Here is a 27,976-nt window from a genome sequence, read left to right as displayed (position 1 = left end):
GCTCTGCTTAAGAGTTAAAAACTGTAATAAAATTGAAATATGTTAATATAAAAATGAAGAATGGGATTTGTCTTACCATATTAAGAAGATTAAGCAATGGCTAGATAGTCCTGGACCATCTAGGGTTTAACTTCTGCTTGTCAAAGCTGCTTCCTCATCTCTATAAAGACACTGGATTATAGCCCTTTTCCAAGGTCAGACTACCCTGTCTCTGCAAGTGGAAAACATGAAAGAGATTTATTAGGCAGCAATATACATCTATGCATTTTATCTTTCTGCTGTCTAAACACCTAGGAGATGCTTGAGGCAGAGTTTAAGAGGAAATCAAATGAATTATAAATGATGATTAAATCCAAATTGATTCAAAACTGATGGGGTTGCATCATTTACGTCATAAGTAATGTTGAGTGTCATTTTCAAAAGTTACCTCTTTTTTTGAACATGTGTCATACAACATCTATTAGCAAGTTATCAGTATACATCAGACTTCAATTAGCTTTCAATTGTAAGATGATCACAAGCAGGCCTGATATTACAATGAGCTTTGAAAATTATAATCAGTTTATAGGAAGTGGCTGAAGTGGGAACAAGAATCTCCACAGTTCTCATGGGCCACATAAATGCAGACACAGTGTGTATGCACATATGTATACACATATTCATATCTATCATAGATAATACTGAACAAAAACAAAAAATGCAAATGTAATGAATTTTTTTGAGAGAGTACTTTGCAGGAAGATAATGGACTGGCAGCTATATAAAGAACATTTACACAGATAACAAAGTGAAACAATGGTATATATAGCCCTGCTAAACAAAGCTCTGGCACAAAACTAAACCAGAGAGGTTCCCCAGGATAGATCAATTCAGAGTACATCCACGGGTATTAAAAACAACACAACATCATTGCCAATACTGCCATGCACAGTATTTCTCCTGTGGTATCCCAAAGGCAGGGTCAGTGTTACATTGTCCGTCCTGCTTTGTGCCACACATCGTCTTTCACATCACTGGAGCGTTAAGCAAAAATGTCTGTTTGCAAACAAAAACTGTATCTTGAAGATTAGTATTGACCAATCCATTCTTGTCCATTTATTACAAGAGAGCAAATATTTTAAAGAAAAAAAAACTTTGCAGATAAAGAATACAGACTGAAAGACATGTTCCTCAGTCTTTGAAATCAATTTTTTGACAAAAATAAAATATTCAAAGCTTTAAGACAAATTTTGCAGGCACACTTCCCACAATGAACAACTTCAGTTCCTCTTGATGTCTGTTTTCTTCTTTCCTTGCAAGCACTCAGATCTAGTTTTGGAAAAAAAGGGGGAAAAGCACCAAACCCACTCAGCAGATGACATAGAAACTGTCCCCATGAATAAAATGAACCAAACGCGTAAGATTGTTTTCAGATGAACCCAAGCAGCCTGTGTTTATTATGAAAGTGTCACACTTACACAATTGAGAGTTAAGCTATAATTTATCACACACTTGGTGTTCTAAAAACCAACCTAGACAGCAGATTCTGCTACCCAGAGTTGCATTCTCCCTCTCAACTCGCCCCTGCTTGGCTCTGGTGGGCATTGGCACTCCTCCAGCCCTGTGCTTGCAGCTCTCTGCAGCCCAGTGCTGCAGGAGCAGCTTGCAAGCCTTCTTCATCCCTGCCTAACATTTCAAGTGAGAGATTATAACTCTCAAGAGCCCCTGGACTTTAATTTTTTTTTCAGACTTTATTTATAACATGAATTTTTCTGCAGGTTGTCGTAAAAATCTACTGAGGATTTTTATGTAATAAAAGAAATAAAACAAAAAATTACACCTTTCCCTAATCCTCAATCCTGAAAATTCCTCCTAAACAGTATCCTTAATGAGCTATTTAGGTGTGTACCTGTGAACAAATGCATGATATTTACAGATCAAGGAACTCAGAAGTCAAGATTTTCAGAGATATTCTCTCAGCAATACTGACACAGTGTCCTGATTTAGCTAGAATGAAAACCCTACCTGTCCCTTAAATTTGGTCCTAATGGAAGTGGACCTATTCAAATAGGCTGCAGAAAATTGGAAGCAGCTTGGGAAGATGAGATTCCTCTGATGAATGTCACAATACAGTCCTGTACATAGTGGAGGAAATTGTTTAAAGTGCTTTCCATCTATTTGTAATTTCTTGCTCCTTCCATGCAGTTTGGGATGTATTTTTGCCTATCATCCTTTGCTTGAGATCTGTGTTCACCCCAGCCCAGAATAACTCCATAATATGTCATTTTGGATCATGTACTTATCATACCGTAAAGATCCTCGGAATCAAATTCCCACAAAAAATGTCATCCAAACCCTTGTGTATTGTTTAGGTTGACACAGGCTATTTAAATGGTAATAGTTGCAAATGCTGGCTTGTGGTATTTTTCCTGAGTATGCTATCACTCCCTCTCTCTGAAACCCACCACCACCACCAGCTATTTCAAGCTGAAGGTTAAACAAAAACTCTAAGCATCTTTAAATTGGATTAACCAATATGATCAAACCTTGACAGTTTCATAAATGTCAACATATCTGCAAAACAGAACTTGAAACCTCTAAATAAAGACAGGTCCCCACCTTTTTCTACTTAGGGATCTTAAACGCTGCTTGACCAGGCTTAAAGTGTTAAAAATTAATAAAGTATTGATTAACTGGAAAAGAAAAACAAAAAAACAGAGAAAAATTATGGGTTTAGGTAGACCAGGTAGACCTTAAAAAGAATATTGTTGAAATGAATTCCATCTATTTAACCCAAAACATTTTATATCATTTAGTTCTTAAACCAGATTTTGGAACAATACAATAATGTAAAGGATCGACAAAACTGATAGGTTTTCACTCTTCCCATTGATACTGGATTAAAAAAAAAATCTCATTATTTCTCTCTATATACAAATTTATTTGCAAACAGCTGTAGCCCTTCCTATATTCACTAAAAAAGATTGAGAGGAAAGCTATGTAGTAAACCTTTCACTGAAGTGCCCTCATGTTTATATCTCAATGGAATGAAAACACCTCTAGAGACAGAAAAATCATTGACAGATTATGACCCACCCCACTGGAAAATTGATTTACCAAAGTGGCTCGAAGAGAAACTTCACCTGCTACCTGCAGCAGTTATAAATCTCAGTAATTCCATCCCATATACACTGAAAGACTGGCTGTATTTAGTTTTCAGAATTCATATTACTGGAATCTACTTTTATAGGCCTCACATGCACAGCTTCAATAAGAAAGAGACATAAACAGGAGTCTAAGGAACTTAGAGTCAAGGGGCAAAGGGATTATGAAAAGCAAACTGCCAAGGGCCTTACTTGAATTTCTGAAAACCATCAGCCTGTGGCCGTGCAAATGCCACCCTTGCCAATGCCAAGAGCTCATCTCCTCAGTCACGGAGCTTGCACACCTCTTGCAAGTTTGCAGTCATCACCTGGCTCTGCCTGCCAGTGATTTACTCATGGATGTTGGTCCAGCTTCACACTTGATCACAGAATTTGTTATGAAAACAATTGCCAGCTTTTAAGCAGCACTTAAAAGTTACAGGTATGCAACACCTGGAACCATCTCATTTATGAGCACTTTTGGTGGTTACTGTAACCTGTGTCACAGGGCAACTACTCCTCCATTAACAAATTGAAAAAAAATATGTACTTTAAATAGATTGACCAATACAGATCAGAAATCACATCAACTTTTACAGATTTCTTCTCAAATCCTCCTGGGTCAAGCCAGCATAACTCTACTGATTCAGACAACTACTATTTTGTATCAGCTGAGAGACCAGTCACATCTGCTCACATTTTGCTTCATGGTCAGATATGATTAAACTCCTCATAACAACTATGGCATTCAATACTTCTATAGCTACTTATTATAAAGCATCCATGCCCCAGTATCATTGATATTAAATGGCATTTAATGTTCCTATTTCATCAGAGTTACAGATTTATTTGAAGCAACCACCTGAGGAATTAAGATATAGCACCTTGAACTGCCAGTAGCTAAAGAAAATTTCTAATAAAGTGGAGCACATAACTAAAGCATTACAAGAAAGTGTCAAAACTGTATTTCTGTTTATACTGAGGCTTGAACACTGGCTGATGTACATACACAGAAATGCCTCCTTCCAGCCAAAAATGGCAGCAATTCTAAGATCCTCTCTAAATTATAAAAGAGATTCCCAAAAGCTCAAAAATTTTGGTTTTCTTTCCAAGAAATCAGTTAGATTCCATGTTCTCAGATACGGCTTACATGGCTCCCAAAACTTGCTGCTAGTACCTGTATACGGCAAGAAGACAATCTCCCTTTATGAATAGTCTCTGATGATAAATATGAAACCATTGCAGCTCCAAAATTTTTATTTTCTATTGCCCCACTAATCAAAAACCACATCGGTGGAGATCTGCTTTGCATGTAGCCTTGTAATATTCAGTCAGACTCTCAAACAAATACTGTAACCCAGCTGTAGTTAAACAAAGATGTTAAGCCTCCAAGAGCATTGCTTTATATCTTAAAATTTGACAAACAGCATGCAGAATCTTAACCTGTGTCCTACAGGATATAAAGACAATGCATACAGAGTCAGTTAAAACATTTAACAAGACAAATGAGATCAAAACAGATTTTGCTGCTATGCTGCAAAATGAAAACACATGGGTATTCATCTTTGACTGCATGTCTCTCTCACCACAGGGTGTAACTTTAATTTCCCATAAAATGCTTTAGCATTTACTTTTTTCCCTGACAATCAGTTCCATAAAGTCGCTCCACCTTTCCTGTTCACCAGATATTGTGTGTGTAACAAAGACAGTGATTCTTGTTTAGGTATGTGATAATCACCTTTCTTGCTGGTCAGTTTTCTGATGCCTTCTATCCAAGCTTTGCACACCACATGTCTCATTACTAATATGACCTGCGAGAGCTGTGGGGTTTGAGTTTCTTCCTCAATTATTTTTTTTTTTAAATTTCTGCATTTGACAAAGGCAAGGATGTCTGCAAAGTAATACAGGCCACATATCTGACACACCTCTATTTTGATCCAGCATCTTCCACACAATCCACAGCAGAATAAAGCCTGTGTCAGTCATTTAGAACAATTCGACTCTCCCCCTCTTAATGGTCTTAATCTCCTTCCTATGCTGTGAATCCCAGATGAACAGTAATATTGGGTCTGGCTGAGCTGGAGTTCATTTTCCCCAAGCAGCCCTCACAGTGCTGTACTTTGCATCAGGAGCTGGAAAGGTGTTGAAAACACCCCAGAGTTTTGTCTGCTGCTGAGCAGGGCTGGCACAGCATCAGTGCTGTCTCTCAACATTCCAGCCTGAGGCAGTAGGATGGGAGTTGGCAAGATCATGGGAGGGGACACTGATAGGACTGTGGACCCACACTGACCAGCAGGATTTTCCAGACCATATATCATCAGCTCAGACACAAAAGCTAAAAGGAGCTAGAAGCCAGTGTTCATTCTTTCTTTACAACATTTCCCTTCTGGAACCATGCCCTGAGAGCTGTAGCCCTGCTTCCTGGGAACTGTCCAGACAACACATGCTAATGGGAAGCAGAAAATTAAATCTTTGGGGTTTTCTTTTCTTTGCTTGTGTGCACATAACCTTCTGCTTTAGTACCTGCCTTATCTCAGCCTATGAGTTGTCTCCCATCAAATTTTCTCTCCTCTGTCCAGCTGAGCAGGAGTGATAGAGCAGCTTGGTCAGGGCCCAGCACCCAGCCAAGGTCAGCCCACCGCAGCCCTTTCTCGTGCCTGGCGTGGGTGAGACCACGGCAGTTTCACATTAATCATGCTGTAGTTATAGCAGTTATTGGGTACCAGTTCCTGTGCAGGAAGGGAGCTGGCAGCTGAGCTTCTTGTCTCCTTATTTCCCTTACATTTGGGAACAGGCTAACACAGCCAGTGACTCTGCTTTAACCTGGCACTGATGGCCTTGCTTTGCTGGGACAGTTGTTCATTTAAGGAAGATCTTGTGAACTTCCCAGGAAAGCAGACCACTGCAGATGAAGGTATCCAGTACCTGAGAGATTTAGCAGTGCTGGAAGTCATCTATAATAACATCTAAGAAAAAAGTTAGTGTAGAAAACTTAACAATGTATTGGAGAAAGATTCTTTAGCTCCCTCAGTTTGCATCACAGAGCACTGTGGTCAGTGGTGGTGTAGTGAACATGAGAGAGCTCTTCCCAGCATTGTCACTGGATATGAGTAAATGGAATATAAAATGCATGAAGGCACAAAAGGGTAATCCTTTTAGGCTTAAAAAGTCATTTCCTACAGGACTTGTACAGAGAAATTGATATGTTAAGGTAACTCTTGAAAATACTGGAAGGAAAGTACACCAATCAAAGTTTAAGTAAAGGACTCAGTATATGAATTAAAACATTTGTCTTGCCAAAAGAAATGTCATCAGTTGGCCTTTCATTTAAAAAACAAATAAATCGAAAATTAAAACATGCCTTTTGGGGTTTTTTTGTAGTTTCATACTAACACCTCAATATTTCTGATCTCATTCAGTGACATAGTAGAATATATGAATGTAACATGATAAGCTTTAAAACTGCTGACATAAAATTCAAAATTCATTTTACACTTCTGAACCAAATAACTTTGGAAGAAGAGTGTGTTTGCTGGGTGAATTTCAATGACTTCTTCCAATTTTAATACAACTGCATTACAATTACCATATTTGCAAAACAAAGAGCACAAACCAGAAAAGCATAAAAAGAAATGGATGATGACATTTGCATTTGCAGAGTACATTCAATGTAAGCTTGATTTTTTTTCTACTCAGCATCACAAATGTGTTTTGAAACCTCAGTGTAGTAAGCATTATGCGTTCATTTGAGTTTCATTTGCATTTAATTTGCCTTCAATGGCTGGATAGGATATTAATTTTGAAGGCTTATAATAATTTCTTATGAAATAATACTATGATCTAGACATGAAAAATCTACATATTTTTACATTTTTCACACAACACTATCCTGCTTTTATTACATGCCTAAAAGTAGAAATTCTTAGGACAAAGTAATTTCATTTTTTGAAAAAGCATGCTCTATTTTTCAGAATTTCCTTTGACACTGGTTTTAATGTCGAAGATCACAGAAAACTTTCCATTAGTGTTTTTCTAATACATATTACTAATATTTAATTCTAGGTCTTCTTTGATGCTGGGAGTCTTCAAAGTTCTCCAGGTGTCTAAGGCTCATCAGGTATTGAGAAATCTTCACCTGAATCTTAGTGATTAGAAAAATAAACCTTAAGAAACCTTATTATCCCATGACAGGCTTTACTAGAGTTATGATATCAGGTTTGGAGGGAAGAAAGAACAGTCACTAGTCATATAGCAGCACTGATTTGATGGCTGACTCAACAGAGAGTCCTTAACTGCAAGACTTGTTCATTTTAATAACCAAGAAAGACATAACAAATGGAAGAAAATAATTTTAGTAGACTTGAAGGTGGGACAGAAATGGATACACAGAAATCAAAGATTATTCCAAGAATTAATGCAGCTGTAAAGCTTGCTGTGTGAAAAACTGGGACCTTATTCTACAGAGAAGAATTCAGTACAAACAGTGCTGTGTGAACCTTTGACCAAAGCCTTACAGAAATAGATCTGCAGACTTTGACAGAAAGCACAGTGATCCTAATTTTTGTCACTAAATTTGATTTCCTTTTATTTTTATTTTTTTTTAAACTTACCTTTTCCACCATAATGGAAATGGCACCAGACTGGAAACAGGAGCAGTGGGGAGAAACCTAGGTCAGATGAAACATATTTTTTTTGCAACCAATCTGGAAACTTTAAGTTGCTCAGATATCACAGAGATGAATAATAGGAAAATAAAGAAGTATTTAGCTACATTAGGTTTAACAAAACTAGAAATAAAATAGGGTTGTACAGGTAAAGTGAGCAAATGAGGAGACCACATAGTATAGTACATATCAGGAGTTTACAGACATGTAGAGAAATATTTAGTCAAAATGACAGAGAAAGCAAAAAATATCCTACTGTAATCAGGAAAAAAATGAGCTCAAAGACATGGTTGAAAAGCTCCTTGCTCATGTCCCATGAGTGGTCCCCCCCAATAAGTGGAGAAATCTTCACATTCAAACTCCTATGAAGCTCTTATTCCAAACACAGAAAACACATAAAAATCCCAAGATCTTCCATCCAGTTTAAATGGGGATCAAGCATCTCTTTCTATATCTGCAAACCCTTTAAGAACTTTTTAAAGCAAGCATTTAATGGATTACTGTGGGATGGAATTCTTGTAGAGACTGCACTGGGAGTCTGCCCAGATATATGGCAATGAATTAATTAGGGACTTCCTTTTGGGAGAAATTGAAGAATTTAATCATGTATGTAAAGCTGTAAGTGTTCCTGAAGAATCAACACTCTGGATCCTCTGTCATCATGCCAGCTGCACCAGTGCTAGCTCTTCATGAAGAAAAAGAAACAGAGCTGTTATTCATGCTGGTCACAATTTAAATTATTGGCACTGGGAGTCATGTTCAGTTAAGAGATTTGTGGTTTCACAAATTTCAACAGTTAAGAGAGAAAAATTAGTTCATGTCATTTAGGTATCAAAGGAGGCTGGCAAACAGCTGGCTGAATTCAATGGATCATTCAATTCAGTTTTTAGGGTCAGAAATAGATAAAAGTTTAGTGTACTCAGAAAACATTCAGGCACAAAATAGTACCTACCTTTGATAGAAAATTTATCAGTATGGGAGATCTGGCTATGGATTCATTAAAAGGAAATTCTAAATTTTTTGCCATCTGTTAGCAATGGGTGAGGAATATGTACAGAAGCCATTTCTGACAGGTCTACAATTTATAACTATACAGCATCATTTCACTTAAACCTCTCTACACAAAAATAATTGATTCCAAACACTTTTGCTCCTTTTTTTTTTTTTTGAGAGAGAGAATTCATTATTTCTTGAACACCACTTGAAAGATGTGGGAAGAAAATCCTACATAATTTTAAGAGGCTGCCATTAAGAGTGGGAATGATTGCATTCATAAAGTTGTTCTGATCCTACACCTGACTTCAGTGACGTTCCTTTGTAAGTTCAGAGATCCACCCACGCTACCATACACCCACCGAGTTGTAAAACTCACAGCTTATGTAACTTCCTAATTCAAGGCCTAATGAATGTTGGCAGTTTTTATTCCCAAGTGCATTTTTTATTTTCCTGTTTAAAATTCAATTCCTATGAGAAATAGAACTGTATATTATCAGACTGTTCTAGACAGATTATGTAGCACCTTTGCAGATGAGTAGAATAACACACAAAACCAGACAGAACTTGGAAAATCCATCTGCATCTCTGTTTTTGTATTCAGCATTAAAATAAAATTATCCACTCTCAACATTACAGAAAGTTAGACTTAAAAAAACTGCTTCAAAATCCAAAGTCAGGTCAGTCAGGTCTTAAGCACAGAAAGATCATACAGCCATTCCTTTTTATATACATAGCGTGGTCACATATGAGTGCAAAGAGCCCATTCAATAGCTCACTGCAGAGACAACTCCTCCACAGATTTCCAGGCACTGGGATTACCTGGTGCTAGATGTGCAGAATCAACCACAGACACCTACTCAGCCTCCCACCCATTCTGAGTGAATTCCTCATCCCAATGAATCACATACAGCCTTGAACTGTCTGGTTTATTCCTGTGACAGAATGTGTAATAAGAAAATTCACATTAACATTCCAGCTTTCTTACACTAACAAATTTATTTGAATAAAATCCTTATGAACAATTAATAAGTAAAATTAATAAGACTAGAATAAATTGAATAATCACAGGATAAAACCTCAAGCATTATTGCTCACTGATCAAACACTTTATCTAAAGCATTATTACACACTCACAATGTAGAGGTTATATATTAACCCCTGTGTTTTGCTTGTGGACAAAGATTCACAAGAACAAATGCTGCCAAGACTGGCTGTGAGATGACTGTGTTGAGTGATCATAACTGTGATCCCCTTTGTTACCTCTTCAGACTGGGTTTTGCTTTTTTGTTTTAATGTGATTTTGTTTTACTGTGAGATTTTGGAACATTTGGTAAAATCTGAAGCATGACAAAATTTGAGAACTAGAGAAAATCATCAAACTCATGCATTTTTTGAAGATTTCAGTGCCTAAAAGTCCTATTTTATCATTCAAGCTACTTTTCCAAATATATCTGGATTTCTACAGCTGCTCTACTCGTGAAGTTTGTTTACAACAATGGTACAGCTCATTGTTAAAAAAATATAAATTAGTCCCTACAGATGTTTATGTTAAACTATTAATAAGTCAAATATAAATAAGTCAAATGTTCCAGGTTAAATTCCATTGTAGTAGTAAGTTACCTTAACTGATCTGTAACCAGGGATATAGTCAGATATCCTTTAGTCTGATAATCAGCACCAACAATATCACTACCCAGAAATATAGGCCTATGATTCACTTGGGATGAACAATATCTTAGCCAAGCACACTGCCTGAGCTGCTGCCACACAAGTTGCACCAACACAGTCCCTCCTGTGAGCTGTCCACTGACAGCTGAAATCCCAAAGCGGCCAGATGGGAATTCCTTAGGTAAAGATAAAAACAGCAAACTGCCCAGGCAACAGCTTTTGCCCAAAAATATTCAGAGAGATTTTAAAAATCTTTAGACACAGAATAGAGATGAAATTTCCATTGTACTAAACTTTTGCTAAAGTACAACCATTTCTTTGGATGCAAGATAGGGAGTCACTTTTGAAAAATCTGCTTTTGCTGGCAGGTGGGAATAAAGTTGAGTGGGAAGGCATGACTTTGGGAAGAAAAGAAATTCAGAAGCTTCCTATCTCTTTCACTGAAAAAGTCGTCAATACCCATTACCATCTGGCATGGCAGAAATTCATATTTCCTCAAACTGTGTTGTGATCATGTGAAGTAAATAATTTTGAAACCTGAGTGGTGTAAGATTGCTCCAATAAAGAACATTTAAGGGATTTCAGAGGGAAAGAAACCATTGCCATGATATAATAAATGATGCAATTGAAATAAATTCTTTTTAACAACTACAAAAGAATCCAACTAAGATCAAAGGTTAGACAGAAGACTATTTACATAAATTAATAGTCTTCTGTCTTCATGGATACAGCTAAAAATGTTATTTATATGCAAACTGTATGAATGCTAAAGCATGTGTAGGGCTGAGAACTGCCTGTCTTTCATATATTAAAAATAAAAATAAAAATAACCAGTGCAAGGTAATAAAGAACAAAATTAACAGATGCTACTGGCCTATGTTTGGAATATTTGTTTAGCTTGACATAAATGAGAGGAGAAAATCTGGAATAGAAAATTAAACACCAGGTTTTTCATCCCCTGGCACTAATGGAGAAGAGTCAAAAATGGAAGTCTAACTTCTAATTTCTGAAAAGATTCTGGGAAAAGAATGGAAGATCTTATCCATTATTTCTGTTGTATCCAGGAACAGGCACAGTCTTGCAGCACAGAATTGCTCTTCAAAACTCATCTTTTTTGTTTTGTGATTGCAAATACTACAGGAAGGGTATAGCACACTACATGTTGCTTCAGATAAATTTTGCAGCCATGAATTTAGACAATCTTTACTTTTACTATGCAAAACACGCTGGTGCAACATTGGTAGAACCCAGCATATTTAAATCAGTTTGTGGAGTGGTTTGGATGGGATAGAAGTTTTGAATATGTGAGTCAAATATTGATACAAATTGGTTTCCCAAGATTATGTTTTGGGAGGTAGCAGATGTATAACACTCCTGAAAATGAAATGGGCTATGGCAGGTATGTTAAATTCTGCTTAGATAGTGTTCAGTGGGAAAGACCCTCCTTCACAATTTAAATTACCACTCTGACACATTTCAATGCAAGAAATAGGGCCTTCACTCACAGGATTTCCCCAGCTGTTAACCACAGGGGACCAGTAGGTCCTAGTTTTTGCTTTTTTGATTAAGATTTCCCTTACCTTAAGAAAAAAGATTAAATAGTAAAAGAAAAAAACCCACAGAAGAAAATACATATACACTCCTGTTTAAAACAAACAAACAAACAAAATAACCAAAAAAACTAGCTCCTGTAACCTTTATATTTTAATAGAGCATAACATAACTAACACTGAGGCCAACATCGTACAATTCAAGTGCTTCGGCACTTTATGTGCATTTATTGTAATGTGTGTATGTTTGAAATGCATTCTTTAGTCTTAATAGTGATTCTTTTTAAGTGACAAATACTATTTTATGCTATTGTAGGCTAATCTAATTTTCTGTGGATTATTCCTAATTTTCTATGGACTGTCTCTAAGACCTAGCCCGAGCAACACCTTTCTCATCTAGAATCACAAGGCTGTCTACAGCTACTTTCTTGTGTGTGCAAATGGAATTATTATAGCAAAAGAAGATTAGTAGGTATCTCAAATATGTATTTTCTTTTAAAAATATCCTTCAAGTCATTCACATTTCACGATTTTATAGCAACATTTTACCTGAGAGTCCCTTTTAGGAAACACTAATGACCAAGAAATTAATTTCTAAATAATAGAAAAAAAAGCCTGTTTTTTTTTTTTTTTAAAAAAAACCCTGTAATTATTATTCTCTTAACAAGGAAATATTAAATCAATTTTCTGTCAGACATTTTTAATAAAAACCTAATGACAATGAAATATTTCCCTCCAATGAGCCAAGAAGTCTCTAGTATGCAAATAATCTTAGGAAGATGATACTAGTAGAGCTGGTGAGATTAACTGCAGTACTTAAATGGCTGTCTATTAGCTCTAAACTAATGAACAGGTTAAAATGTATAATTGCTCAAGCTATCTGTAATATTTGCTACAATTATTAGCTAAGTCACGGCACTTTCCAACCTTGCCATGAAAAATTATTGTTGTAGGATCTCCAAGACTCCAGTGTAAGCTTTTCTCTTGATTTCATTTTTCTTACCTTCTCTGCTCCAATAATTGCAGATTACACTAAGACACAGCACTGTAGCTTTACTCGGTCATAAAACACAGCACATCTTTACAGCAGCAAATGATAGACAGTTTGTGCAACTAATAGGATCTGTGTAGCCAGACTTGAAATTATCTGATCAACTTTGTAAACTAAAACACTGTTTAGAGGCCATTACCCTCGATTTCTTTGAGAATTTTTGTCTCCAGGGGGCTATCCTTTCATGGTTTTGTTCAAAAATATAATCTCTGCTGAAATTAATTTAATGAGCACAGCAATGTGAATCCTGTCAATTTGGAAATACTTTGAGTCTATTACCAAAATACATATTTAATTACTGAACAAATTACTTTACAGTTATACAAACCACTGCAAAATGATATTTTAGACTTCTATGAAAATTTGCTTCAACTGTCTTTGTCCTTTCCTGTAGATCTTAATATTTTTTCAGAGATATTGTAATATTTAGACATGCACCATAATGGTTAAGCCACTGCAGTTTTGTCACAGGCAAAATTTTCCCTTCTGGTCTAAATCTGAAAATTTCAGAGGTTCTGAACCTGATGTGATCAGCCAAGTGAGAAAGGGACATCTTAAGGGCATACAAAATTGACAGCTGCTTAGACACAATTAAGTGCCTATATCTTTTGGATGAATGGTCAGTCCAACCACTGTAAAATTTTCTAGATCCAATTCACAGCCATTAATAAAATATTATGAACATTGCATATGCACAATCTATTAATTTTAATATAGCAGTTGTTTTGGATATTTACCATGTATTATGTGAGATATTTTATTGTCCCAAATGCAAATATCCACCCAGATTCCAGCATTAATGGACTGGATACAAAACACCAAACCTTTGGCAGCAAATGATGACAGAGTTAAAAAATGTCCTTGAGGAACAAAATACTTTGCCACAAGTTTGAAGACCAAAAGTCTAGAAGTGTATGACCTAGATTTTTACAGCTACTGGTCATTTTTGACTCTTCAGTAACTGCATGCTTGACTCCAAGCAGCCTGATTTTCACATACTACATTATGTTTCACTATTTGCAATGCAAACTCTTCGACCAGGTAGCAAATTCAAGATCCCAGAATGAGGGCACTCAGTTGCACTAGTTCCTTTCTAATATACTGGTTGGATGGTGAACACCAGATAAAATCAAATCTATTTAGAGATGTTATTTTTTTCTTTAAATTGACAAATTGCAGCCATGCAATGCAAAAGGAAAACAAACCCAGCAGCTCTAAGAATTGTTGAATTATTTTGATCAGCCCACTTAACACATATTAAAAAATAAAAATGTCATCACTTCAAACAGACAGAAACAGCTTGTCTTTTCTCTGGTTGTAATTATCGGGCTGGTCAATCTAATTCTGACACCAATTTCACGAGTGATCCTCTGCTCAGGGTTTACCAACAAAAATAATTTGGGCATGAAAACTAAAGGCTGGTTTGCCCAGCCAGTACTGTATTTCCTACTCCTACTATATATATATATAAACTGTACTTGAAATTTCATCTTTAACAATGATCACTTAATTAAATAACATACAGGTGTTTTAAGTTGTTCTGCTTTTCTGGAATTTGATGAAAAGGGGTGTAACAGGTTGACAAGCACTTGAACTTAAAAGAGAACATATCTTTGATGTCAAGTGTGTCTAAAGGATTCTCAAGTAAGAGTAATATGAAAATGCGCTCACCACCACTCAATCTATTCCCAACAGTTACCTGCTGGTCTAAGTGCCCCTGCACCATTATAAAAACCTGTCAAGCATTCAAAATCAATTACACACAGGATGTCAAATGCTGCCACGCCAGCTGTTCTTTCAGTGCCCGGCAGCTCTCGCTGCCCATTTCCAGTTAAAAACACATCCAGCTACACTGTTGTTTTTCTCAGCTGTGATTCACTGCAGTACAGAATCCAACCTCTACATACCTTAATACCTTCATACTCAAAGGTCAATATTTATACATAACAATTGTATTCTTAATATTTGCATAATTAGAGGTATAATGAAAAATTAATGATATTTCAGGACATATTAACATCAAGCTACAATTTTAAGGGGAAACCATTAAGTACTTAAGTTGTTCATGTGCATTGCCTTTTTCAGTGATTGTACATGACACTAAAATGGACAGGCAGATTTCAAATATATCTCCTGTTGTCTCTTCTACACAGCACATGGACTTTAAAGCATTTATTTACCATGACACACAGTAGGAATGAATAGTGCAATTATTGAAAGATGTGACTCCAGGAAGAATGGCTTCACTCAGCTACAGAAGCCCTCCCAACCCTATGAGTCACATATTACTCCCAGTGCTAAAAACTGTTTCATATCCACAAACCTGGAGGGACAAGATGCCCACCATATTGATAACTATATTTGATGTGAGTAACACTGAACTATAAAATAAAACATCCCATCACTAAGCCCCATCATCTCACTTTGTGATAACTTAAGCCCTATCTTCTCACTTTGTGATAACTTATTTTCATTTTACTGTTACTTGTTGAGATCCATATGAATTTTGACATTATCTTTAGTGGAGGAACTTCTCTTTGTGCCATAAAGATTTAATTCTTTCTGAGAAGTAAGTTTTTTTCCCAGGCAAAGCTTTTCAATGGTTTGCAGAATTCATAGATGTTCTATAGCCTTTCATTGAAACCAAAACTATACTGGAAACATTTTGTTTTCAGACCAAAAGTTTTAAAAATCTTTTGAAAGTTTTTGAAGAAGAATCAAGGCTTCTGAATTGAGAGCATCTGTTCTGACACAATTCTATTGCTAGAAAATATTCAAAATATTTTATTTTCAGTCCAGTGTGAAAAAAAGATCAAACTAAAGCTGTTGTGTGAAAGAACTGACATACCCCAAAAAAGCTGAAAAAAGTTTACTGGTAGTGTCAGGGACATTTTGTAATAAAAGTGCCAGAAGAATTAAACACAAGTTATTTGTCAAAAGCATTTGTATACACACTTACTGTGTACTCTGTCTTTGCTGGAGACAACACAAAATACCCCTTTCAAAACGCTATGCTGAGGGAGCCAAGAGCAAAGCCCACTGTGCCATTTCAAAGGTACCTCTAGTGACAACTGCATTCTCCTAGCATTCATCAGATTCACACTTGCTTTGCAAAACCTCTATAAAATAACCCTTAGTATATTTTAAAAGACCCCAGCCCTCCCACATAGCTGCTTTTGCTGTTCCCTGCAGAGCTGGGTCCCTTGTCAGCAGCCATATGTAGCTGTGAAATGGAGGTTAAGTCATACAGCACAGTGAGGCCCCAGCGTTCAGAAGAGTGCAGCTCCACATGTGCTAACGAGCACTGATGACATTCTGTCTCTGATACACACCATGCATTACAGCTAAGGAAAGCTCTAGACATATTTTGCTCTTGTTTTAAATCAGAAGAAAGAGTACCAAATGTTTGGGGGTTTTTATCATGGAATAATCATGTCTTGCTGAATATACATAACTACCAGTAACACTGAAAGATGAGGGCAGTCCTCAAAAAGATCAGTGTTTTTTTACACATATCCATTTTAAACAAATGCTAAACTTAATGGCCATGTTTAAAATGCAAAGGATGCTTTCTAAAATAGTGTAGTCAATGTTGTGCAATATTAATACTTGTATTTTGAAACAAGAAAGGAAAATAAACTCCCAATTTATCTTTACAATTAGTCACTTGTTAGAGCCTTCTCAAAACTTTTGTCTCATGCACTGAAAATAAATAAATAAAACCCTCTTACAAAGCCCTTATCTATTTAACAACTTTACCTGTTTCCACAGTCTCACCCAAGACTAAATAGAATCCAAGATTTTGTTCTTCACTGTTCAATGAAGTTCTCCAGTGCTACAAAAAAAGGGAGTCTTCATTAAATGTACGACTACTATTAATAATAGTTTGAGTGATAACAACAGCAGATGAGTCACACAAATACATTTTAACAAATGAAACAGGGCAATTCACTTTCTCTTCAAAACAATTTGACATTGCTATAATAAATTGATTGTCTCTCAAATGAACATATATAATAGTTTCCAAGGTTACAGAAGGCTGCAGTCCTGAATAGGTTTTGTGTTCATTTTAATGTACTGAAAACTTTGCACTCGTGGTTCAGAACAATGGTACTAACATGGTGATGACCTATTGCATAGAGCTGTCCATGCTGTCTATATTGAATTGTTTGTGAAAGACAAAGGATGAAGTGATCTTGTTGGATAGCCTGAATAAATTACTGGACTCAGTACTGTTCACAGGATCATCTTTAGAAACTTGTCAGTGGAAAGTTGTGATGTTAATTTGTTTGAAAGTAGAATGATTTTGATAGTTTTGAAATGTTTCTTCATGCTTGGATGCCCATGTACATGCCTGCAATGCCCACTGAAGAGTGTATTGTGGGACCAATAACAGAAAAAAAAAAAAAGTTTGTTTTGAGAAAATGTCCCTTTAGTGACCCCACCAATTTAGAAAATGTCACCATCTATCAGAATCATAATCTCATCATAAACATAAAGTATCTCTGAAAAAGGTCAGAAATCAAAAGGAAATGTAAAAAATCCTTACAAAGGAAAATGAATTGGTTCAAACACCAATAGTGCTCTACAGCAAGAATGCTCTACATGCAAAAATGGTCGAAAAACAAATTTTGGGAGTGCTTTCATGATGAAAATAGTAACAATGAATTTTTGGTGGGAAATGACTCTTATTTAATAGTTGACAGGAAAAATGGTTAACTGTGATCTAAACACCAGCTTAAGAGGGGATTAAACTCAAGTTGGTAAAGACATCAGTTAAATAAAACTACAATGACTGTAACCAGACAAACTGAGGTCTTACTTTACATCACCTTTTATGCACATACTTTATCAGCACATCTGTGCAGAGTGAGCTAAATTTATCTTAATCAAACTGTACAAAGGTGTCGTGACAGTAAACAGATGCAGCTGGGGAAGACCAACAATACAGAAAAGGGATTCCTTGTTCAGCTGACCTGTGAATACCTGAAACCAATGCTCTGAAGGCAGGAGAATTTGCATCCACGCCGATGGGAGAATTAGTACACTGATAGATTTGGCTGCATGATCAGAGGAGGTTTAAATGCCATATGACCTGCTTATAATGAGTATTATTCCTCCTCAGTTCCTCTTCAGCTAGTCAGAACACTTCTGAGTTTGATTCACCAGAGGGCCAAGGGAAACTCACTGCTGGGTATGCTGAGAGAAGCACATGAAAAACGGTGTTAAGGGCAAGTGGCATTTTATGTCCTTTTTGTGCTTCTAGGCTGAAAAGTGGCAGCTACTGATAATCTGGTTGTGGATTTGAATGATGTGAGAAAGCCATTTACTTTGGAATTGAGAGGAAAGTCACAAAGGTGTGTCAGATAAATTACAGCTTGGCTGCCACCACTGAGGCACAGACTGATGCCTGATGCTTCCAGGACACCTTCTGCACAAAGATCCTTTACAGCCTTATGAAAACAGTGAGGGACGTGCGAAAACACAACACACCTGGGTGAGCTGCTCTGCTTCCCAGCACTAATTTATCTGAAGAAGGTTATAATTTTCTGAATCCCCTTGCAGATTGCATTGGAGAGCACCTAGAGTGGTTTGTAGCATGGAGAGCACTGTGGCCCTGGGCCCTGCAGGTTTGGGAGGCCCATTCCCAGATGTTAGCCGTGGCAGCCAGATGTGAAGGGCTGCCCAAACTCAGGACAGATTGATGGACCTGCTGCCTCAAGAGATCCTTCTACAGCAGTGAAATGCACTAAGTAGGAAGTCACTAAGCTTATTTTTTCAGAAAAGGAGACTATATATTTTTAAGTAGGTATAGAACTGGTTGTTTCTGCATCTTACACACCGCGATAGGAATGAGGCATCCTTCACTGAGTATTGACTATGCATGAAATGGCATAGCAAGGTAACTAGTTATAAGGACTTATTAATTTATTTAATATTTAGCACAGTTGTTTTGTGGTGCTCAATTCCACTTCAACTTTTTGTATCTTCCTGTCACATCATGACTGAAACAACACATTAAATGGTTCTTCCAGAAGGAAACAAATCAGCTGGTCCCTATGTCTTTGGTGAAAAGACCAGAAAGAGAGACTTAGATCACAGCAGGATTTTTAAAGGAGCGATTATGGTTTTTATTTTGTGGGCATTATGGACAATTAACCAGCACAACACACCAGGCTGCAGAAAGGTGAGGTGGAATGTCCATAATTTTAAAATGTTCCTAAAAGCATACAGGCACTCATGAAATCAAGAACACGGATTTGGGGTTTATCCAGACCAACATCAAAGCTAAAGAAATCTCATATATGAAGAGGAAAATGTATATGATGTGTTAAAAAGTAGTATATATTGAAATAAATAAAATGGACTATTACCAGAATGAATCTTAGAAAAATACATTTTCAGGTTTCCTCTTCAGTAATATCCTATCTACTGCAGAATAATAACCTGCTATCCATAGCTGGATAATTTTATCATTTTACATGGTCTTTACTTTTGACTTACACATTACTGGATACTATACTTAAAATACTTTAATTTAGCTTTTAGGAAATTGCAACATTTACAAGTTTGGCTTCTCTAAAGAGAAAGAGAAAGAAAAAAGAGCATTTTCCTAGTGCTATGAAGACAAAACTAGGTGTTCACAGCCTGATAGGTTGTACCTGTGTTCCTCAAAATTGCTTATCTGTAGATTTCATAACACTTAATAGATTATAGGCAATGATGAGCCCAACTTCAATTGAAATGCATGTTTTAAAAAGACACAATCTGTAAATTATTAAGCCAGAAAACCTCTAGACTGCTAATCCCTGTTACCATCTGTATTTGCAGGTTTGTAACAGAATGGGAACTGATCTCCTTCCTCTAAGACCATTTGCCAGTTCTGTCAGTATTCAGTACAGTGTAATATTATTCTCTAGGTAGTGCAGCTTTGTTGCTTAGCAGCAGGTTCTGCTTGCGTACCTGATGGTTTTGGCTAATTTAAATAGAAGTTAAAAATTTTTTTAAAAAGACCCAAATCTGGATAAACCCCACCAATAAAAAAATTCTATTATCATCACTGGATACTGAAACAAGCCTGGAAATTAAAGAGAGGAATACTGTCTGAGCTCTGACTTGTACTGAAAAAAAATAATCTGACATTATGAAAGTACAAAAAACTTCTTTAGCAACACATTGATTCTCAGAGAGCAAAAAACAAGTGGCAGTATTTTGGCACTCAGTGGGAGTGAGATACCAAGGCAAAGGTGAAAGAGCCAACATGCGCTGTTTTTTTAATCATCATCTGTAGAAAACAAAGTTCACATCCCATTACAGAATATTCTACTAGACTTGATATAGAAGCAGAAAATACAAAATTCAGATTTCCAGTTACATATGTGGGCTTAGTGGTACAAGCAACAGACTGGCTTCTGCTATCAAGGTTGACTCATCTAATTTTGCCCAAATTTATTTTATCTCAGAGGAATACAGTACTTAACAATTCATTATGCCCACCTTTAATCTACATAAGTGATAGCCACTTCTACAGAGACTTTTTCCTACATTGTACCCTTTGTGATGCTGTGAAAAAGATGGTATCATAAATCTCACACTGTTGTAAAGCTTAGATTTAGGCTTCACTTTAGATAAGATGCAGAAGAACATATTGGGAGAAAAGTAGAGTAAAAAGAAGATTAATGACACATAATGGTTGCTATCAAAATTTTCTGAAATTCACAGAAGGTTGATACAAAGAAGTGTAAACAAACTGAGAGTTACAGAGTGAGATACAGAGCCAAACAAGCTTTGCTGAGTTGTTAGTATATTTATATTAGAAACCCTTTCCCTTGAGACATCTATGAATTGTTTTTTAATGGGTGGTCTAGAATATTACCTCCGAGTGTGGAAAAAAATGTAAATACAAGCTGAATCTAGCAATTCAGATACTCATGCTGCCTCACTTCTAGAGTAATACAGTTTAGGAAACATAGTCCCTTGCTGTACATACAAAAGCAAATGGATTCTGAAACAGCCAGGAAAGAAGTGTCATTCTTCTTTCTTCATCTTTAAGCATTTTACAAAACCCTGGTTTTCACTATCAAAGCTACTTTCTGCCTTAACCACTGACTGAACTGATAGAAAAGTATACACATTATCCACTCTAGTTCTAAATGGTAATACTGTCCCCAAGTATCTGGTGAATAGCACAGCATTTGAAAAATCTTTTCTTGACACAATATAGGTATTTCTCTCTGCAAACCTAGACAAAAAGAAGCTTACAGTGGCTATAAATAAAGCCACTTAGGTTACTGACTTTTTAAAATATAATAATTCACTACAGTTTGAATTGCTTAAATTATTAGAATAATATGGAGCACAGGCAGAAGAAACATTCACTGAAATGGGAGAAAACTAATGCAAAAACCCCAGAAACAGCCCAGACATAAACCCTAGGTCTAGTTAAATTGAACCATCATAATCTGAGGTTTGGCTCTTGAAACTTGAAGGAACAAGCTGCAGGTAATGGAATGAATAACATTTCTTTTCAGAGAGTGAAAAGATGAGACTGATTAATTAAATTAGCTATTCTCCAATTTATATGCATGACAAAGCTGAGGCTGATGTTTTGGTGTTTAAAAGAAGAAATAATTATTTAACATGCTTTTGTTTTGCCAACAGTACATAAAAAGCAGATCAATAAATGGATAGGACAATTTCTTTTGGAAGGAATTTTCTTTCTGACCTAAAAGAATAAAACCAGTTTCGTAATGAACAAATTTTAAATTAGCTTTTTGTTTGCCAAAATGACCACTATAAATGGGCAGCTGATTGAAATTATAATTAAAAATATTAGAAGGAAAATAGATGACAAAATAGGTATTTGGCATCCCTCATGTACAGTGGACAGTCAATATCTATGTTTTCCAAAATACCTTAGTTTCTGTCACAGCTCTACATTCAATCACACAATAGGCACTCTCCAATTTGATGACAAAATTAGGTGGACTTTTTTAGAGGAAAATGATTTTTGTGCTAGAATGAATGTTACTGAGTAATGGAATTTAAGTAGCAGGTGGGCTTTACACTGTGGAGCATAGGATAAAGTCCTGATGGCTGATGGGAAACAGCACCTCACTACAGACTCACTCTCTCAATGATTAAGTTCTGTTTCTGCTGGTGGTGTTTGTCAGACTGCCATGGCACTGTCAAATTTCTTTGCAGTCTTAAAGGAGAGTAACAGTTGTCTTGCTTTTTTTATAAAAAGCTCCTTTCAGTCATGAGGACAACAGTGTCGGAAAACATTTGAGAGGTGGCTGTCAGAATATTCAAGAAACTATAAACTTTGCAGTTCCATGGTGGAGCAGTAAACAAAATCAAAGCCAACTTTTAGTCCTTCTAAACCCAAACCAGCTGTGTGTGCTGACCCAGTCAAGTCCACCTCAGAGGGAGACCCAAAGGAGCACCAGATCTCTCCTCTTTTACAGAAAGAAGAGGCAGCTGCACTCACCAGGATGACCAACAGACCATGGCATGACACAATACCTACAAGTCTGTCTCTCAAGTCTTGCTGTCAGCTGTGCTTACATTCACAGAAAACAAATCTTTGTTCCAACTCACAAAAGCCAGAAAATTAAAAGAAAAAACCTGTGAATTTGTCATATTATTTTTTTCTAGGTTAACCATATCTATTTGAAGAGCTTTAGTATGCTCCTAGCAAATTAGCTGGTTACTGAAAATCAATCTCATTTTCAGAACTTCAGAACAAAGCCTCTTGCCACACTTGCTCCCCAGTAACACAAAGATATTTTATAGCAAGAATAGCTGTATTACTTTCAGTAAAGAGACAAGGGAGGAAAAGAAGCTTAGCATACCAAGAGATAAAATATACTTCAGTTTTGTCTTGTAAAACAGAAGTCAGAACCTCTGGGTATGCATAGTGCAAATTAATGAAGTGGTATAAACTGTTCTCTAAAAAAAAAATAAATTAAACTTTCAGATTAAAGGATTTGTCACTGAATATTTTATAAAAATAAATTTGTGTAAAGCCTATGGCATTATGAAGAAAACACCTGAGTCTGAGGCAACAGAAATAAATATATTTCAGTGATTAAAAGTTCTTGAATTAATCTGTGAAGTACTGTCATATTTTCATTTCCTGCCTAAAAGAGGATATAGTTACAATACATGCCTCTGTTCTGTCAATAGCAGATCAAAAGCAGACATGAAACAAGGCATAATTCTTTTTTTTGTTGTTTATTATTTCACACCTATTTGTTCATGATTCCTTGCAAAATGCGGAAGGCCTAAATCATAACCCAGTTTAACCCAAAATGTCAAGGTTGTCTCAAATACACTCAAGCAGCTTTGCAAATGATAAAATCACTTCATGCCACTTCTTTATACATGTTTAGGCTGATAATGACATCAATGCTCTTTTAAGGAGGCAAGCCGTGATTAGTAAAAATAATTGGAGTTCGAACAGTAGCTTTAAAAAGGGGTATGTTCCAGAAATAGTTCTCCATTTATGTGGCAACAAAACGGTCAATTTTCACTTTGTTACATGAAAAAACATTTAAAAGATTATTTTTTAAAATAAAGGGACTTTTTGGACTTTGTATTTTTGTCAGTTTTTAGCTGGGAGGCTATGAAGAAACATGGCATATTCTGTGGTGTATCCAAGGCAAAATTAGTTTGAAGACATGAAGATACTACTTCAAGAGGAAGGTAATCCCTGCAGGTTGTTATTTCTAGAGACCTGGCCTCGAACCCTAATGTTTCATCCCAGGCCACACTCTACGAGCACGTGTCTCTGCTGCTGTTTGGCAGGGCCAACAGAGTCACAAGACCAATGGGCTAAGGCATGCCACACCTAAAAGAAGAGTTAAAAATATGAAACCACTGAGGTTAGTGGAATAGCAGCCTGAAAGGAAATAAATAAAATAAATAAAAATAAATTTCTTTTCTTTATAAAAAATCATCATACAAACCCCTGTGGAGAACAGTATGATGTCATGACTTGTCTGGTTATTAATCTTAGGAACATGTGAAGGACATTGTTTTCCAATATTTGAGTCTTGTTAAAATGAGACTACTTAGATTATCTTCAAAGCACCCCCCTGACACTACCAAAGATATCTTTTCGGAAAACCACAAAAAGCTTTCATTATATAAATCCTTAAGAATTGCTTAAGATAAAGTCTAGGGCTGCCATACAAGCCATCAGAGTCACATATTTCTAAAGGTAGTCAACCTTTGCAAAGAAAGAAATAATGTAAATATTTTCTGAAAGAATGGTGCAATCACCGATTTAACGGGATGAGCCAAATTAGCAGACCTGGAACAGCACATGACTGCTTTGTTAATTTTCCATGTATTTTTCCAATATTGCAGCATAAAAAGGAAACTGTCTCAATCAGATTAGCCAGTGGAATCTATTTCTTCTTAAGTCTCATCACTGTCCTGATATCCAGAACTTTTTACCTGCTTTTGCTTTATCATTAATTTATATTCTCTTCACATATGGCTTCCAACAGCTGTGATAGCCAAATCATTTTAAAGAAATGAAATATAATCATTAACTACAGATATATAAAGAATTTAACAATTTCAAAAAAATAAGCTTTCATCTGGGCAGCCCTTGTCAAAAGCCCCTGGCTTGCAGCAAGACTTCAAAACTTACCATTTTACTATTCAGACAACATTAAGCTATTATAGGTGCCACCCAGGAATAGAAGAAAAAATAACTTATTTTATGTGACACTGATGGATTGGAATTAAAATATAAATGAATTAGTCACATTTAGATAATTTTCATAACTGCTAGATGTCAGGGTTTCAGTGCAAATCTCACATCAAATATTATTTTATGGCTTCCCTAGACAAACAGATGGTCTCTTCCAACAAGAAGGCACACCAGAGGAAAGAATGAACCTGCATTAATTCTGACAGCATACTTTAAAGAGAAATTAATCTCTTCCTCAGTCTAAATTTAAATAATCATTTAGGTCTCAAATCAGTAACAATGTTTGGCTCCCATTCCAGAGTAGCCCACATAATGCCACAGAGGCCTTCAGAAGCCCAGCATGACCATCTGCAACGTAGGAGACTGAACATATTTTTTTCTTTAAATTGAGTTATACCCTTTGGTGGTAGCTACTCAGGTCCTATAATTATCCAGGAGTGCAAATGGGTAGCTTAGAAGAAGAAAACAAAAACAAAAAGCACAAACAAAAAAGCCCCATTCGGGCCCAGGAAGATGTGTACACGAGGTGAGGGCAGAGTTCTAGCATGGCTTCATGGGGAGCAGAGCGCATGCTGCCCAAGGAAGGGCCTCGAGCAGGGGATGAATGCCCAGCCCCATGGCCCCTCCGGTGCCTGGCTTGCTTCCCCCTGGACACAGCAAATGCCAAGGGTTCCTGCCAGCCCTCTCCAGGGACACACAGGACCTGCCATGGTTCCTCCAGCAGACTGCAGGAGATGGGCACCTCCAGCACTGCCGGGACAGTGCTGGGTGGGGGAGAGTGGCCAGGGACACGGGTGAGGCTGTTGGGAGCACAGCATGTCCATGAGGCCTCCTGCGCCACTTAACTGCTCTTGGGACACAGGCCTGTGCCTCCTGTGGCAGGCCAGACACACCTCTGCAGACTGGACAACGTGGTAGGAATCCATCCTGGCTCCTGCTAAATGATGGAAAGCTTCATCACCAGCCAACAGAGCTTTCTTCAGACTGCAGACACCACAACAAAACGTGGGACAACCATGAAGTAATCGCACAGTGCTACGTCTGCACAACTATTTCCTAACTGGATTCCTTTGTAACTAACGGCACATTGCTTTAACCTGCCCCATCCTTGACTAAATTAAAAGTCTTCTCTGGGCAACAGCTTGGTCTCATGAAGCGTTTACTGTTGCTTTTATGAGAAAAACTTTGAGTACATGTATTTGTCTGAATTTAAAACAAGGTTGAGAAATAATGACTGAACAGAAGGGAAACTCTGAAACAATTTGATACTGTCATTGTTAAGAAGTCAAATTATGTTTATAATTGGCACTTCACTAGAACTCTGCAACTTTCTCCTGTCATCAACTCACCTAAGCAAAACTCCTGATATACAAGTAGTTATTAATTAAAACACTGCACACAGAAGACACCCAGCAATAACAACTTCCATGAAGCTGATCTTTTAGCACTGAGGGAAATGAGTCAATCTTAATGTGATGGTAAGTATAATGCCTCATTACTGCAAGCAATTATAAGTAAAAGCATATAGGCCAAAAAAATCCAAGATTTGTTCTTCAAAGTTGATCTGTGGGTTATGGATAGCTAGGTTATTTTTTGAATACTATTATTTTCAAAGGAACATCAACATCAGACTCCATAATTTCACATCAGGCTTGCAAAAGTAAACAGATAAGAGATGAGACATCATGAGCTACACCGGTACCAAGTAAGGAACACATTTTTTTCTAGTCCACATCATTCAAAACAAACAAATTTTAAAGACCAACACTGAAGGTCCCTAAGAAGTAAACTACAGTAAGTACAGCCAGATATATTTGGTTGTATTCATACAAAACTTGAATATCATTATTAAATGTTAATCTCAGACTTAAAAAACATTTTAGGAAAATAATTTCACATTTTCTAAACCAAACAAATAGTAACTCCTTCTTAAAAGTGAGAAACCCTGTACAGTCCTGCATGAGTACCACTGCAGGAGTTCTATTCACTTGTTGCATTTGCTGCACCACCATGATCACCTGAAATGCTTCCCTATCAAGAGACTCTCTCTTTTTTGGTTCAGTTAACACCCAGCTCCATCTTTGCCATGTCAGCTTCTACTTGCAGTGCTGTCTCCCTGTTTGTGGCTGGCTTTGGAGCAAGCAGCACAGAATCAGCATGTGCAGGTCAAGCACAGTGTAGCAAACAGTTATTTGTAGCAACAGTATTCCTCAAGTATTATCAGTACAATATGCCCATTACAAGTGAACAAAACAGACAGTGAAGGAAGTGAAAATACACTTCAGCTATGCATCTCATTTTCAAATATTTTTCTTCTTTTATCTCTCAATCTTAAGTGTGGCTTTCTTTTTCTCCTGAAAAATATCAGACATCACAGTATATACACAATTTTAACATGTTCCTTCTACAGTTCCACTCTAACTTCCTTCTGAGCTTTAAGTGTAGAATTTATTAGAAGTAAATCAGTTCTTATGTAGTGTTTAGTTGGAATACATTCATAGAACTTTCACTCTTTTTTTTTTTTTAGTCTCCTGGTGTTTTAAAATACAGCCTGAACTTACTGTTTTTCTGTGGAACTCCATTCCTGTTTGAATGGAGCTTTTGCTCAAAGAACTCAAGTGCAAGCCAGCATTTCTCATTTGTTTCTACTGAAATAAAATCTCAAAACTATGTAGGAAAGCAGTAACACAACCAGTCAGAGAACAATCCAGAAAGGAAATGGCAAATCAAATATTTAAAAAAAAAAAATCAAAAATAGTAGCAGGGACTGATATAAATGTATAATAGACAACAGCTCAAAGACCTTCACAAGGCTCAAATATTTAACTGGATTATGTGACAGCCACTACAAAGAGCAGAACTGCCTTAAAATGACATGTTCGGACCATGCACTTAACAGCATCAAAAATGTATTTTTTATGATGCACCCAGAAGAGTAATTAGCACTTTCCCACCAAGTAATTTCTATTGTGAGTTTTATATTTATTTTTCTACCACAATCCATTCTCTGATCAAGCTATCTGTTTACATGCCTACAGATGGTTCTGGAGACAGAGCATGTAGGGCATACCCACAGCACAGCAGCAGGTTTTATCTGAAGAGTCATGCTCAGTAGCAGAGGCAACAATCACTTTTTGGGATATTGAATTTCTTAAGCAAATATTTTTAACCATCGTGCATTATATTTCTTGTTAATAACT

General features: G+C 36.6%; 1 long non-coding RNA gene across 1 annotated transcript; it reads right to left on the bottom strand.

Annotated features, from left to right (window-relative positions):
* Positions 1-89: 89 nt before the first annotated feature.
* On the bottom strand, positions 90-16,894 carry LOC107207863. Its single transcript, XR_004498424.1, has 3 exons — positions 16,811-16,894; positions 7,733-7,789; positions 90-211 (listed from the first exon to the last, which is right to left on the bottom strand). It is a non-coding gene; the product is annotated as an uncharacterized LOC107207863 (long non-coding RNA).
* Positions 16,895-27,976: the final 11,082 nt, after the last annotated feature.

Source organism: Parus major, chromosome 8 (assembly GCF_001522545.3).
Source record: "Parus major isolate Abel chromosome 8, Parus_major1.1, whole genome shotgun sequence".
Taxonomy (NCBI): domain Eukaryota; kingdom Metazoa; phylum Chordata; class Aves; order Passeriformes; family Paridae; genus Parus; species Parus major.
Note: the sequence above shows the minus strand (reverse complement) of the source record. Positions and strands in the feature narration are given on the sequence as shown.